We start from the raw sequence: 12,194 nt of genomic DNA, 5'->3' as shown, positions 1-12,194 counted from the left end.
ACACACACACACACACATATATATATATATATATGCATACACACATATATCCTTGGTGGCATAGTGGTTAAGCACTTGGCTGCTAACTGAAAGGTCAGCAGTTCAAACCCACTGGTTGCAGCTGTTCTGCTGGAGAAAGATGTGACAGTCTGCTTCTGTAAAGATTTATAACCTTTGAAACCCTATGGAGCAGGTCAACCCTGTACCATTTGATCACCATGAATTAGAATTAACTCCACAGCAACAGATTTGGTTTTTGGATACATATATATATAGAGAGAGAGACAGAGAGACAGAAAGACAGAGAGACAGAAAGAGTTGGTGTTCGGTACCGTTAGGAGCCCTGGTGGCACAGTCGTTAAGACCTTGGCTGCTAACCAAAAGGTTGGCAGTTCAAATCCACCAGCCGCTCCTTGGAAATCCTATGGGGCAGTTCTACTCTGTCTTATAGGGTGGCTATGAGTTGGAATCGACTAGACAGCACCAGGTTCGGTAACTTTGAGTCAATTTTAAACTCACAGAGACCCCAGATGGTAGAGTGGAGCTGCCCCATAGTATTTTCTAGACTGTAATCATTATGGGAGCAGATCTCCAGGTCTTTCTCCCACAGAGCTGCTGGGCGTATTCAAACCACCACCCTTTTAGTTGGCAGCCAAGTTGTGCTACGAGGGCTCCTTTATATATATATGTGTGTGTGTGTTTTGCATTGTCAGACTCTGAACAAACAACATTTGAAATGAGTTGTAACTGGGGAAAAGAAAAATTGCATATGATCTACGCAAATAGTTGTACCCAAGTGTGGTGCAGTGAATTACTTAATACGGCCCTTCTAACCATAGTCTTTGTGATGCCCACACAATGATTGGTCAGGACTATGTGAATACGGTGTATGGCACCTGTGGTGGTTAAAGTTATGTGTCAACTTGGCTGGGCCATGATTTTCAGTGGTTTGGCAGTTATGTAATGATATAATTTGGCTGTTATGTAATGATGTAGTCATCCTCCATTTTGTGATCTGATATAATTATCCTCCATTTTGTGGTGTGTTTTAAATCCTAGCCTCTATGCCTGCAGTTATGGTCCAATTTGGGAGTGAGTTGTCCATTATATTAATGAGGCAGGATTAGGGCGGGATGTATCTTGAGTCACTGCCTTACTAGAGGGTGTGACTCAAGTCGCCACCCTTACCACCCTTATTTAAGTCACACCCTTATTTGAGTCACACCTTTTATCTTACAAGAGCTAAAAGGAGAGAGAAGTGAGCAGATTGGGGGAAACCACTGCCACCAAAAAGAGCTAGGAGTGGAGACTGTCCTTTGGGCCTGGGATCCCTGTGTTGAGAAATTCCTAGACCCAGGAGACAGGAAGCTGTAACACCGGAGATAGCATAAGACTGCAAGAAGTAGTGCCAAGAGCAGCAGAGTACCGGCAGCAGCAGAACCAGAAGACCAGCACAAGAGAGTGCTATGGGCTTCCTGGCCCACAAAGTGAGGTGGCTACAGTGGGTGTGCTGACCCGTGGAGAAGACAGCAGAATGCCTTCAGGCAGGAGGCTTGCTGGCAAAATAAGATGCCTCCGGGATCTTGTTGGCAGAGCTAGGTTTGCTGACCCATGGAGCAAGAGAGCTGAGTGCTTTCTGACAGGAAACCTACTGGTCAAGTGAGGTGCTCCTGGACACTTATTGGCAGTGCTAAGCAGATTTTTAACTCTTGCCTAAGCAGGGCAGAGGCAGGCTGAGGGACCAAGGGACCAAAGGGTCAAGGGGCGGAGAGCCAGAGAGAGGGAAACCTGCCTGTGGGCATGGTTGAGAAGAAGATGTTCTGATCAGAGAACTGTAACGTCAGTCATTTCTGATGCTTAATTGTAACTTGCTATTTCCCTAATGGAGCCCTGGTGGTGCAGTGGTTAAGAGCTATGGTGAGCTATGGCTACTAGCCAAATGTCGGCAGTTCAAATCCACCAGCCACTCCTTCAAAACACTATGAGGGAAATCTACTCTGTCCTTTAGGGTCTCTATGAGTCAGAATCAACTGAACAGCAATTGATTTTTTCTTAGGGGGGATTATTTCCCTAATAAACCCCAGAATCATGAGTATTGTCTATGAGTTCTGTGTGATCACTGCAATGAATTATCGAACTCAGCAGAGAAGTAGAGAGTGCCGTGGGAGTTAAGGCTGGTGTCAGAATTGCTAAAATGTTTGTAGAGAGGAGGTATGTCTTACCTTTGTCTCATAGGAATCAGCCCTGGGATGTTGATGCTGATCTTGCTTCTCCTTTCCCCTTGTGAAGTTAGAGGAGGTCAGAGACCACTACCACACCATTTTTACACCAGGCATCTTTGGAATCTGTGTGGAAAGGCAGATACAGTCTGGAAATTCCAACACATACTCACTGGCAAAGCTAGTGTGGATCTAGCATAGAAATTAAAAATTTACTAGAAAATGATGAGGGAAACATCAATACCTAGAAAAACTGGAAAAAAAAGGAGAACAAAGTTATCTATGGTAATAAAACAATATTGCTTCCTAATGTAGTAAGTAGACCCTGTAATGTGCAATTCACTCTTTTGAAGGAAACATCAGGGTGATTGACACATTTCATAGTTTGTTTAGGATTTAAATCTGTAGAAGTAATGAAAGATCCATGAGGGCAGAGATTTCAGTGTGTTTTGTACAGTAATGTATCCAAAGCTCCTAAAATAGTACCTGTAATATAATAGGCTCCAATAAATATCTATTGAATGAATAAGAGGTATAATTTTTGTGGGAAGTTTAGCCAACTATACTGTTAAAGGAAACAGTCTACAAGACTGCCCGCACTTCTGACATCAGTTGTAAGTTTGGGAGATTCCCAAACCCACTCTCAGTTTCTATAATTTACTAGAAGGACTCACAGGACTCCCTGTAAGCTACTCTACTGATAGCTATATTTTATTACAGGAAAAGGATACAGATTAAAATTAGCCAAGGGAAGAGATGCATAAAGCAGAGTCCAAGGTAAATCCAAATGCAGAGCCAAATGCAGTCATTCTCTCCCTGTGTAGTCATTGACATTGTTACCTCCTTCCAGTCATGAAGTATTGCCAACCAGGGAAGCTCACCCAAGCTTCATTACCCAGAGTTTTATTGGGGCTTAATCACATACTTCCCGCATGACTGACCTTTAGGTTCCAGCTTTTCAGAGGTCAAGCTGATATGTCTAGTCTCCAGTTTCTCCAGATGTTGGAACTGATATGGCATATCCCAAACTCCCATCACAGATCACATTGTTAGACTCTCCAGTGGCCAACACCCCCAGGCAAACAAAGATACTTCTATCAGAAATGACATTACAAGAGCCCAGGGATCATCTCTCACTAGCTGAGAGCAAAGTCACTCAGCTGTTTGGGTAAGGTTAATTCTTCACTACACGTTGCTTCTGTGAACATTGTATTGTAGTAGTAAAGTGATGCAAGGGAACAAAGAAACAAGAGTCAGTACTACTGCAATATAGATTAGTACCTTGAAAGCTAAGACATCTGTCTGAAAAAGGTAGTGGGAAAAGGAAAGATGAACTAGTTAATTTCTTAATTTCTATTTGATTTTAAGAGTATGGATTACTTTTTTTTAATCCTCCAGAAACAGTTTTCTCTTGTTTTTCTTTTCTTCCTCTCTTATTATTAGTCTCTGTTTAGTTTAGTTAACATTGTATTATCATTTAGGCGTTTTGATCTAAATGTACCTTATAAACTTTAATTTCTTTTTTTAAAAATAATATTTTATTGTGTTTTTGGTGAAGGTTTACACAGCAGTTTAGGTTCCCATTCAACAATTCCTACACAAATTGTTCAGTGACATTGGTTACATTCTTCACAATGCCTGAACATTCTCTATGTTTCCATTCTGGTTGTTATATTTCCATTCATCTAATTTCCCTGCCTCCTTACATTCTCATCTTTCTTTTAAAGTAATTGTTGACTGTTTAATCTCATTTTCTTTTTATAGACATGTAAGGTAAAGACCAAGAGCAGTTGAGTAAGTTAGCTATGACAGTGTTTTGAGGCACAAGCACTGACTAAATAAAGCCAATTATGCAGGCATTTTAATCTTTGGCATCATATTCTTATAAAAAATTGCCAACAGTTGACTTTATTAGGTGAGAATATTTCATATAAAGTGATTGGAGATAATACATACTGAATCTACTTTATTACCATTGTGTCTTATGATGGCAGGATAAGACACTTTGTGGATTGGTAAATTGGACTATTTCCAAGGATGCACTAATTATCAAAGCCAAATTGCCTCTTACTGAAATTGATAAATTAAAATAAATACTACACTCATGACTTACAGTATATTTCAACTTTTATTAGCAAAAATCAACGACAGACATTGCTAACTAAGCATATGATGGTGATACTATTTGAATGTAAAAAGAATACATAATAAGTAAAGTAGTTAAAATTCAGAGCCACAGAAAAACAAAAATCTGAAGTAGTTGATGCCTCAAGAACAATGACTCTTAGGATTTAAAGTTTAAATGGGAGTTTAAAAATAGCAATATAGACACATCAGCCTGGCATAGGTTACTCAATAGATTTGATGAAACAAAGAAAGCACATGATAGCACATAATCATTAGCAATTACATAAAAATTTATTCTAAGATTACATAATATTGATAAAAACATAGCACAGAACAAAAACTTAAGCACAACTCATAGGTTAAAAATCCAAAGCATTTTACAGTCAAAAATTAAATGGAAGATGGAAAACAAAAGTTTAAAATATGGTTTTATTTCTTGGCATACTTGCTTATTCTATATTTACCACCAACAACCTGGTTAAAGCCAGCCATCTCAACCATCTTTTACCCGGAAAGCAACACTTCTTGCTCCACCCCAACCCATTTTCTCCTGAAAGCAGCTAGAATGATCAGGTAGACATGTGTGAGAAATTACTTGTGAAAGAGTTGATCCAAAAGGCATCAAAAACATTTTTTAAAAAGTAAGGTATAACAACTAGAATTTCTATATACTGAGTTGTTTTTTTTTTTTTTTTTTGTTTTTGAGAAAAGCCTCTGCATTTGAGTTTGGCATAATCAGACATCTCTATACACCCCACACCTGCCACAGTGATGTTTCTGAAATACAAATTTAATCACCTCATTTGCCAACTTAATATACATCTCTCTCTACTGAGATCTAGCTCCATGTAATCATTGCCTATGGGAGAAAACAGGAATACTAAGAATATGTCAAACTCAGCTTGTCCTAAGCAAGAGTCACCGTCTCCTCTCCTTCCTTCCACCACTCACTGAGCTTGCTTCTCCTCTCGGTTCTCATATCTCAGTGAATGGACCATCCATTCAGTTGCCCAAACCAAAAACATAAGAAGCATCTTTGACCTCTTCTTGTCATTTTCTCTCACATCCAGTCAAGCAAAAATTCTTTGTAATTCTGCCTCTCAAACATCCTTCCTATACACTCATTTAGTGTTTCCTTGCAGCCTACCATCAAGTTTTGCCTAGATAATTACAAAACTCTTTTAATTAATTTATTTTGAGTTCCATTTTGAGCTAATATATTTTCAATAGGGAAACTAGAGTAATTCCTTTTAAATACAAAGCTGATCATGTTTTTTCTCTGCTTAAACCTTTCAATAGCTTCCACCATTTTTAAAGAAGAAAGTCAGTCAAAGTGGTGGAAGGTGTGGGCTAAAGTCCCAACTCTGCCACTAACTATTTGTATGATATTGGGCCGGTTGCTTAACATCTTTGTCCCTCAGTTTCCTCATCTGTAATATGGAAATTCTCTTTCAAGGTTGCTGTAAGAATTCAGTAAGAAAATAAAATGAAATACTTAAACAGTGACTGGAACAGAAGTGCTCAGTTAGTACAAATTGGTTAATTTGGAAACATTCCGCAATACATAACATGTGTTACAAGCCCCTTCATACACTGGAATCATGAAATCTCTTCACTGTGGTAGAATTATGGCTCCCAAGAAGATTCTCCATCACTTGTCTGTCAGTTTGTCATATGTGGTGGCTTGCATGTTGCTGTGATGCTGGAAACTATGCCATGAGTATTTCAAGTGCCACCAGGGTCAACCATGGTGGACAGGTTTCAGTGGAGCTTCCATACTAAGACAGACCAGGAAGAAGGACATGAGTATCTACTTCTGAAAAAAATTGACCAGTGAAAACCTTTTGAATAGATGCAAAATATTGTCTCATATAGTGTCAAAGGATGAGCACCTCAAATTGGAAAGCACTCAAAATGTGACTGGGGAAGAGCTGTTGCCTCAAAGTAGAGCCAATCATAATAATGTGGATGGAGTTAAGCTTTTGGGACCTTCATTTGCTGATGTGGCAAGACTCATAATAAGAAGAAACAGCTACAAAAATCCATTAGTATATAGGAAGTATGAATCTAGGAAAATAGGATGTTTTCAAAAATGAAATGGAACACATAAAGATTGATATCTTAGGCATTAGTGAGCTGAAATAACTGGTATTGACCATTTTGAATGAGAGAATCATATTGTCTGCTATGCCAGGAACAGCAAATAGAAGAGGAATGGCGTCACATTCATTGTCAAAAAGAATATTTTAAGAACTATCTTGAAGTACAACACTGTCAGTTATAGGATAATATCAATACCCCTATAAAGAAGACCACTTAATAGAACTATTATTCACATTTACCCACCAACCACTAATGCCAAAGATGAGGAAATTGAAGATTTCTACTAACTTCTGCAGTATAAAATTGTTCAAAAATGCAATCAAGATGCACTGATAATTACTGGTGATTAGAATTTGAAATCCGGAGACAAAAGAGGATCAGTAGTTGGAAAATATGGACTTGATGATAGAAACGACAACAGAGACCTCATGGAAGAATTTTGCAAGACCAACAATCTGTTCATTGGAAATACCTTTTTTCAACAACATGAATGGTGACTAAACACATGGATCTAGCTAGATGGATACACATGAATCAAATCGATTACATCTGTGGAAAGAGATGATGGAGAAACTCAATATCATCACTCAAAACAAGGCCAGGGCTGACTTCAGTACAGACCATCAAATGCTCATATAAAAGTTCAAGTTGAAGCTGCAGAAAATTAAAAAGAGTCCAGGAGAGCCAAATTACTACATTGAGTATATCCCACATGAATTTAGAGACCATCTCAAGAACAGATTTGATGCATTGAACATTAATGACCAGATGAGTTGTGGGATAACATCAAGGACATCATACATGAAAAAAGCAAAAGGTCATTGTGATGGTTAAGATTGTGTGTCAACTTGGCTGGGACGTGATTCTCAGTGTTTTAATGTAATTACTCCCATGATTGAATATACTGTGAGTAGCCAGTCAGTTGAAAGGGAGTCTTCTTGGTGGTGTGGCCCGCATCTCAATATAAGCAGACGTTCTGGCTTTGTGCTCTCTCTGGATCCTGCGCCTGCCTCCTGTCATCTCATCTCCGGTTCTTGGGACTTGAGCTGTCAGCTTATCTGCCGAACCTAGGATTCGTCGATCTGCACAGCCTGTGAGCGGGAGCCCTGCTCTCTGACCTGCCAATCTTGGGCTTGCCAGCTGCGTGACTTGGGAGAGGCCTCAACCCTGATCCACGAACTTGGGATGTTCTTAGCCTCTACAATCATGTGAGCTGTTTCCTTGATATAAATCTTTCTCTCTATATATATTTATACACTTTACTGGTTTTGCTTCTCTAGAGAACCCAGCCTAAGACATTTGTCACCGGGAGTGGTTCTAGAGAAACAAAATTGTAAGGATGAGATTTCTAAATTGGTTCTCAAGTCTGGTTAGTCTTAAAGACGTTGATGACTCTGCTTCCAGCAGTAAAGAGGTCACTGCTAGTCCATGGAGTGATACAAAAACTCAAAATGTCACGACTGATAGATCAGGTATTGGTGAAAGTTGAGGCTCAGGGTGAACACATGTGTGATATCTTTCTACAGCTTTGTCAGAATGAGAAGTATAAGGAAGCTGGTTGGTTTGTCCTACTTTTGCTAAACAAACCGGTGAAGGAAAGAGATGCACTCAGGGCTTCAGAGTCAAGTCTCAAGTGACGCATACATGACCTCAAGGCTTCCACTTGTGCTTTGAAAAAAAGCTTTATTTCTTGTAGTAACAGAGCTGAAATTGCTGAAAACCAAACCCAGAGTCTTATTGTAAGAGTGGCTGAATTACAACACCAGCTCAACTGCCAGCCTCGACAGGTGTCTGAAGTTAAGGTAAGGGCATTGGTTGGGAAGAGATGGGATCCTGAGACTTGGCATGGGAACATATGGGCAGATAATCAGGAAGCTGGGGACACTGAGCCTGTAAATTGCGTTGAATTACTCCTGCCAGCAGAACCAGTCCCATCTGAAGAGATTACTTCATGTTTGTCTGCTAAACCACCATGCCCAGAAAAACCATTAGCCCCTCCACTCCCGTCTAAGGAGATTAGCCCTAGCCCAGATGCCTCTAAAGAGCCCTTGCCTGAGTCATTGCCTGGAGCATCGCCTGAGGCAGATGCTTTACAAGATAATGCTGAATGTTCTCAAAACAATTCCACACTACCAATTCTGGCTTCTAGACCTATAACTAGGCTTAAGTCCCAGTGAGCCCCAAAAGGTGAAGTACAAAGTGTGACCTAAGAGGAGGTACGCTACACTCCAAAGGAACTACTTGACTTTTCTAATATGTACAAACAGAAACCTGGGAAATATGTGTAGGAATGGCTATTAAGGGTGTGAGATAATGGTGCAAGGAACATAAAGATAGATCAGTCTAAGTTTATTGATATGGATCCACTAAGCACAGATTGTTCATTCAATGTTTCAGCTAGAGAAGTTAGGAAAGGATCTAATAGTTTATTTGGTTGGGTTGCTGAAGCATGGATTATGAGGTGGCCAACACTAAATCTAGTTGAAGTACCAGACCTGCCTTGGTATACTGTAGAAGAAGGTATCCAAAGGCTTAAGGAAATTGGTATGCTAGAGTGGATTTATCAAGTTAGACCCACAGACCCACACATGGAGTGTCCAGAGGACACACCTTTTACCACAACTGTGAGGAACAAATTTGTGAAGGGAGCTCCAGTATCCTTGAAGACTGCTGTGATTGCTATTTTATGTAAGTCAGATTTGACAGTGGGAGCTGCCCTAACTGAATTAAGACACCTAACTACAGTGGGGCTGATTGGACTCTGTGGTAGTAGGGGCCAAGTGGCTGCAATCAATCGACAAAGATAAGGCAGGCATGGGTACAGTAATAGCCAGAGGAGTCAAAGCAGTAATCAGAATAGTCTGACTCGTATGGACTTATGGCTTTGGCTACTTAGTCATGGTGTCCCTAGGAGTGAAATAGTTAGGAAATCTACTAAATATTTACTTGATCTATACAAACGGATGAATTCTAGGTCAGGTGAACGGCAGTCTAACTCTAATAGTCAGAACAGAGAGTCATGGTCCCTCAATCAGTTCCCAGATTTGAGCAAGTTTAAAGACCTATTACCCCTTGAACGAAGGGGAGGCCGGGTCCCCTTGAGGAATGACTCCAATACACTGCCAAAAATTTTTACTGTTAATCTTTCTCCCAGCCTTCCCCAAAGGGATCTACAGCCTTTTATGAGAGTGACTGTTCATAGGGGAAAAGGAAATCATCAGAATTTTTGGGGATTACTGGATACTAGCTCTGTGCTGACACTAATTCCAGGAGACCCAAAACTTCACTGTGGCCCACCAGTCAGAGTTGGGGCATATGAAGGTCAGGTTATAAATGGAGTCTTGGCTCATGTCCGTCTCACAGTAGGTCCAGTGGGTCCCGGAACCCAACCTGTAGTGATTTCTCCAGTTCCAGAATGCATAATTGGAATAGATATACTCAGCAACTGGCAGAACCCCCACATTGGATCCCTGACAAATAGAGTAAGGGCTATTATGGTAGGAAAAGCCAAGCAGAAGCCATTAGAACTGCCCCTACCTAGGAAAATAGTAAACCAAAAGCAATACTGCATTCCTGGAGGGACTGCAGAGATTACTGCCACCATCAGGGACTTGAAGGATGCAGGGGTGGTGATTCCACCACATCCCCAGTCAACTCACCTATTTGGCCTGTGCAAAAAACATGTGGAGCTTGGAGAATGACAGTAGATTATTGAAAACTTAACCAGGTGGTGACTCCAATTGCAGCTGCTGTTGCAGATGTAGTTTCACTGCTTGAGCAAATTAATACATCTCCTGGTACCTGGTATGAAGCTATTGATGTGACTAATGCCTTTTTCTCCATACCTGTTTCAAAGGACCACCAGAAGCAGTTTGCCTTCAGCTGGCAAGGCCAACAATATACCTTCACTTGCCTACCTCAGGGCTACATTAACTCTCCAGCCCTATGTCATAATTTAGTCCACAGGGATATTGATCGCCTTTCCCTTCCAAGAGACATCACACTGGTCCATTACATTGATGACATCATGCTGATTGGACCTAGTAAGGAAGAAGTGTTAATGACTCTGGACTTATTGGTAAAACATTTACATGCTAGAGGGTGGGAGATTAATCCCACAAAAATTCACACACCTTCCACTTCAGTGAAATTTCTATGGGTCCAGCGATGTGGGGCATGTAGAGACATTCCTTCTAAAGTGAAGGATAAGTTATTGCATCTTGTTGCTCCCACAACTAAAAAGGAGGCACAACGCCTACTGGACCTCTTTGGATTTTGGAGGCAACATATTCCTCATCTGGGTGTGCTACTCTGGCCTATTTATCAAGTGACTCAAAAAGCTGCTAGTTTTGAGTGGGGACCAGAACAAGAGAAGGCTCTGCAACAGGTTCAGGCTGCTGTGCAAGCTGCTCTGCCACTTGGACAGTATGATCCAGCTGATCCAATGGTGCTTGAAGTGTCAGTGGCAGATAGAGATGCTGTTTGGAGTCTTTGGCAGGCCCCTACTGGTGAATCAGAGCACAGACCCTTAGGATTTTGGAGCAAAGCTCTGTCATCCTCTGCAGATAACTACTCTCCTTTTGAGAAACAACTTTTGGCTTGTTACTGGACCTTAGTAGAGACTGAATGTTTAACCATGGGACACCAAGTCACCATGAGGGCTGAGCTACCTATCATGAACTGGGTGTTGTCTGACCCACAGAACCATAAAGTGGACGTGCACTGCAGCACTCCATCATTAAATGGAAGTGGTATAGTCGAGATCGGGCCCAAGCAGGACCCAAAGGCAAAAGTAAGTTGCGTGAGGAAGTAGCCCAAATGCCCATGGTCTCCACTCCTGTCACATTATCTTCCATCTCCCAGTCTGCACCTATGGCCTCATGGGGAGTTCCTTATGATCAGTTGACTGAGGAAGAGAAAACTCGTGTCTGGTTTACAGATGGTTCTGCCCGATATGCAGGCACCACTTGAAAGTGGACTGCAACAGCACTACAGCCCCTTTCTGGGACCTCCCTGAAGGACAGCAGTGAAGGGAAATCTTCTCAATGGACAGAACTTCGAGCAGTGCACCTAGTTGTTCACTTTACTTGGAAGAAGAAATGGCCAGATGTGCAATTATATACTGAATCATGGGCTGTGGCCAATGGTTTGGTTGGATGGTCAGGGACTTGGAAGGAACATGATTGGAAAATTGGAGACAAAGATTTATGGGGAAGAGGTATGCGAATAGACCTCTCCAAATGGGTCAAAGAAGTGAAGATATTTGTGTCTCATGTTAATGCTCACCAAAGGGTGACCTCAGCAGAGGATGATTTTAACAATCAAGTGGACAGGATGATGTGTTCTGTGGAAACCAGTCATCCTCTTTCCCCAGCTACTCCTGTCATTGATCAATGGGCTCATAAACAAAGTAGCCGTGGTGGCAGAGATGGAGGTGATGTATGGGCCAAGCAGCATGGACTTCCACTCACCAAGGCTGACTTGGCCACAGCCTCTGCTGAGTGCCTAATCTGCCAGCAGCGGAGACCAACAGTGAGTCCCCGATATGGCACCATCCATCGAGGTGATCAGCCAGCAACCTGGTGACAAGTTGATTACAGTGGACAGCTTCCATCATGGAAAGGGCAGCATTTTGTCCTTACTGAAATGGACACTTACTCTGGATATGGATTTGCCTTCCCTACATGCAATGCTTCTGCCAAAACTACCATCCATGGAATTACAGAATGCCTTATCCACCATCAT

This window comes from Trichechus manatus, unplaced genomic scaffold, assembly GCF_000243295.1.
Source record: "Trichechus manatus latirostris isolate Lorelei unplaced genomic scaffold, TriManLat1.0 scaffold00051, whole genome shotgun sequence".
In the NCBI taxonomy this organism is placed as follows: domain Eukaryota; kingdom Metazoa; phylum Chordata; class Mammalia; order Sirenia; family Trichechidae; genus Trichechus; species Trichechus manatus.
Note: the sequence above shows the minus strand (reverse complement) of the source record.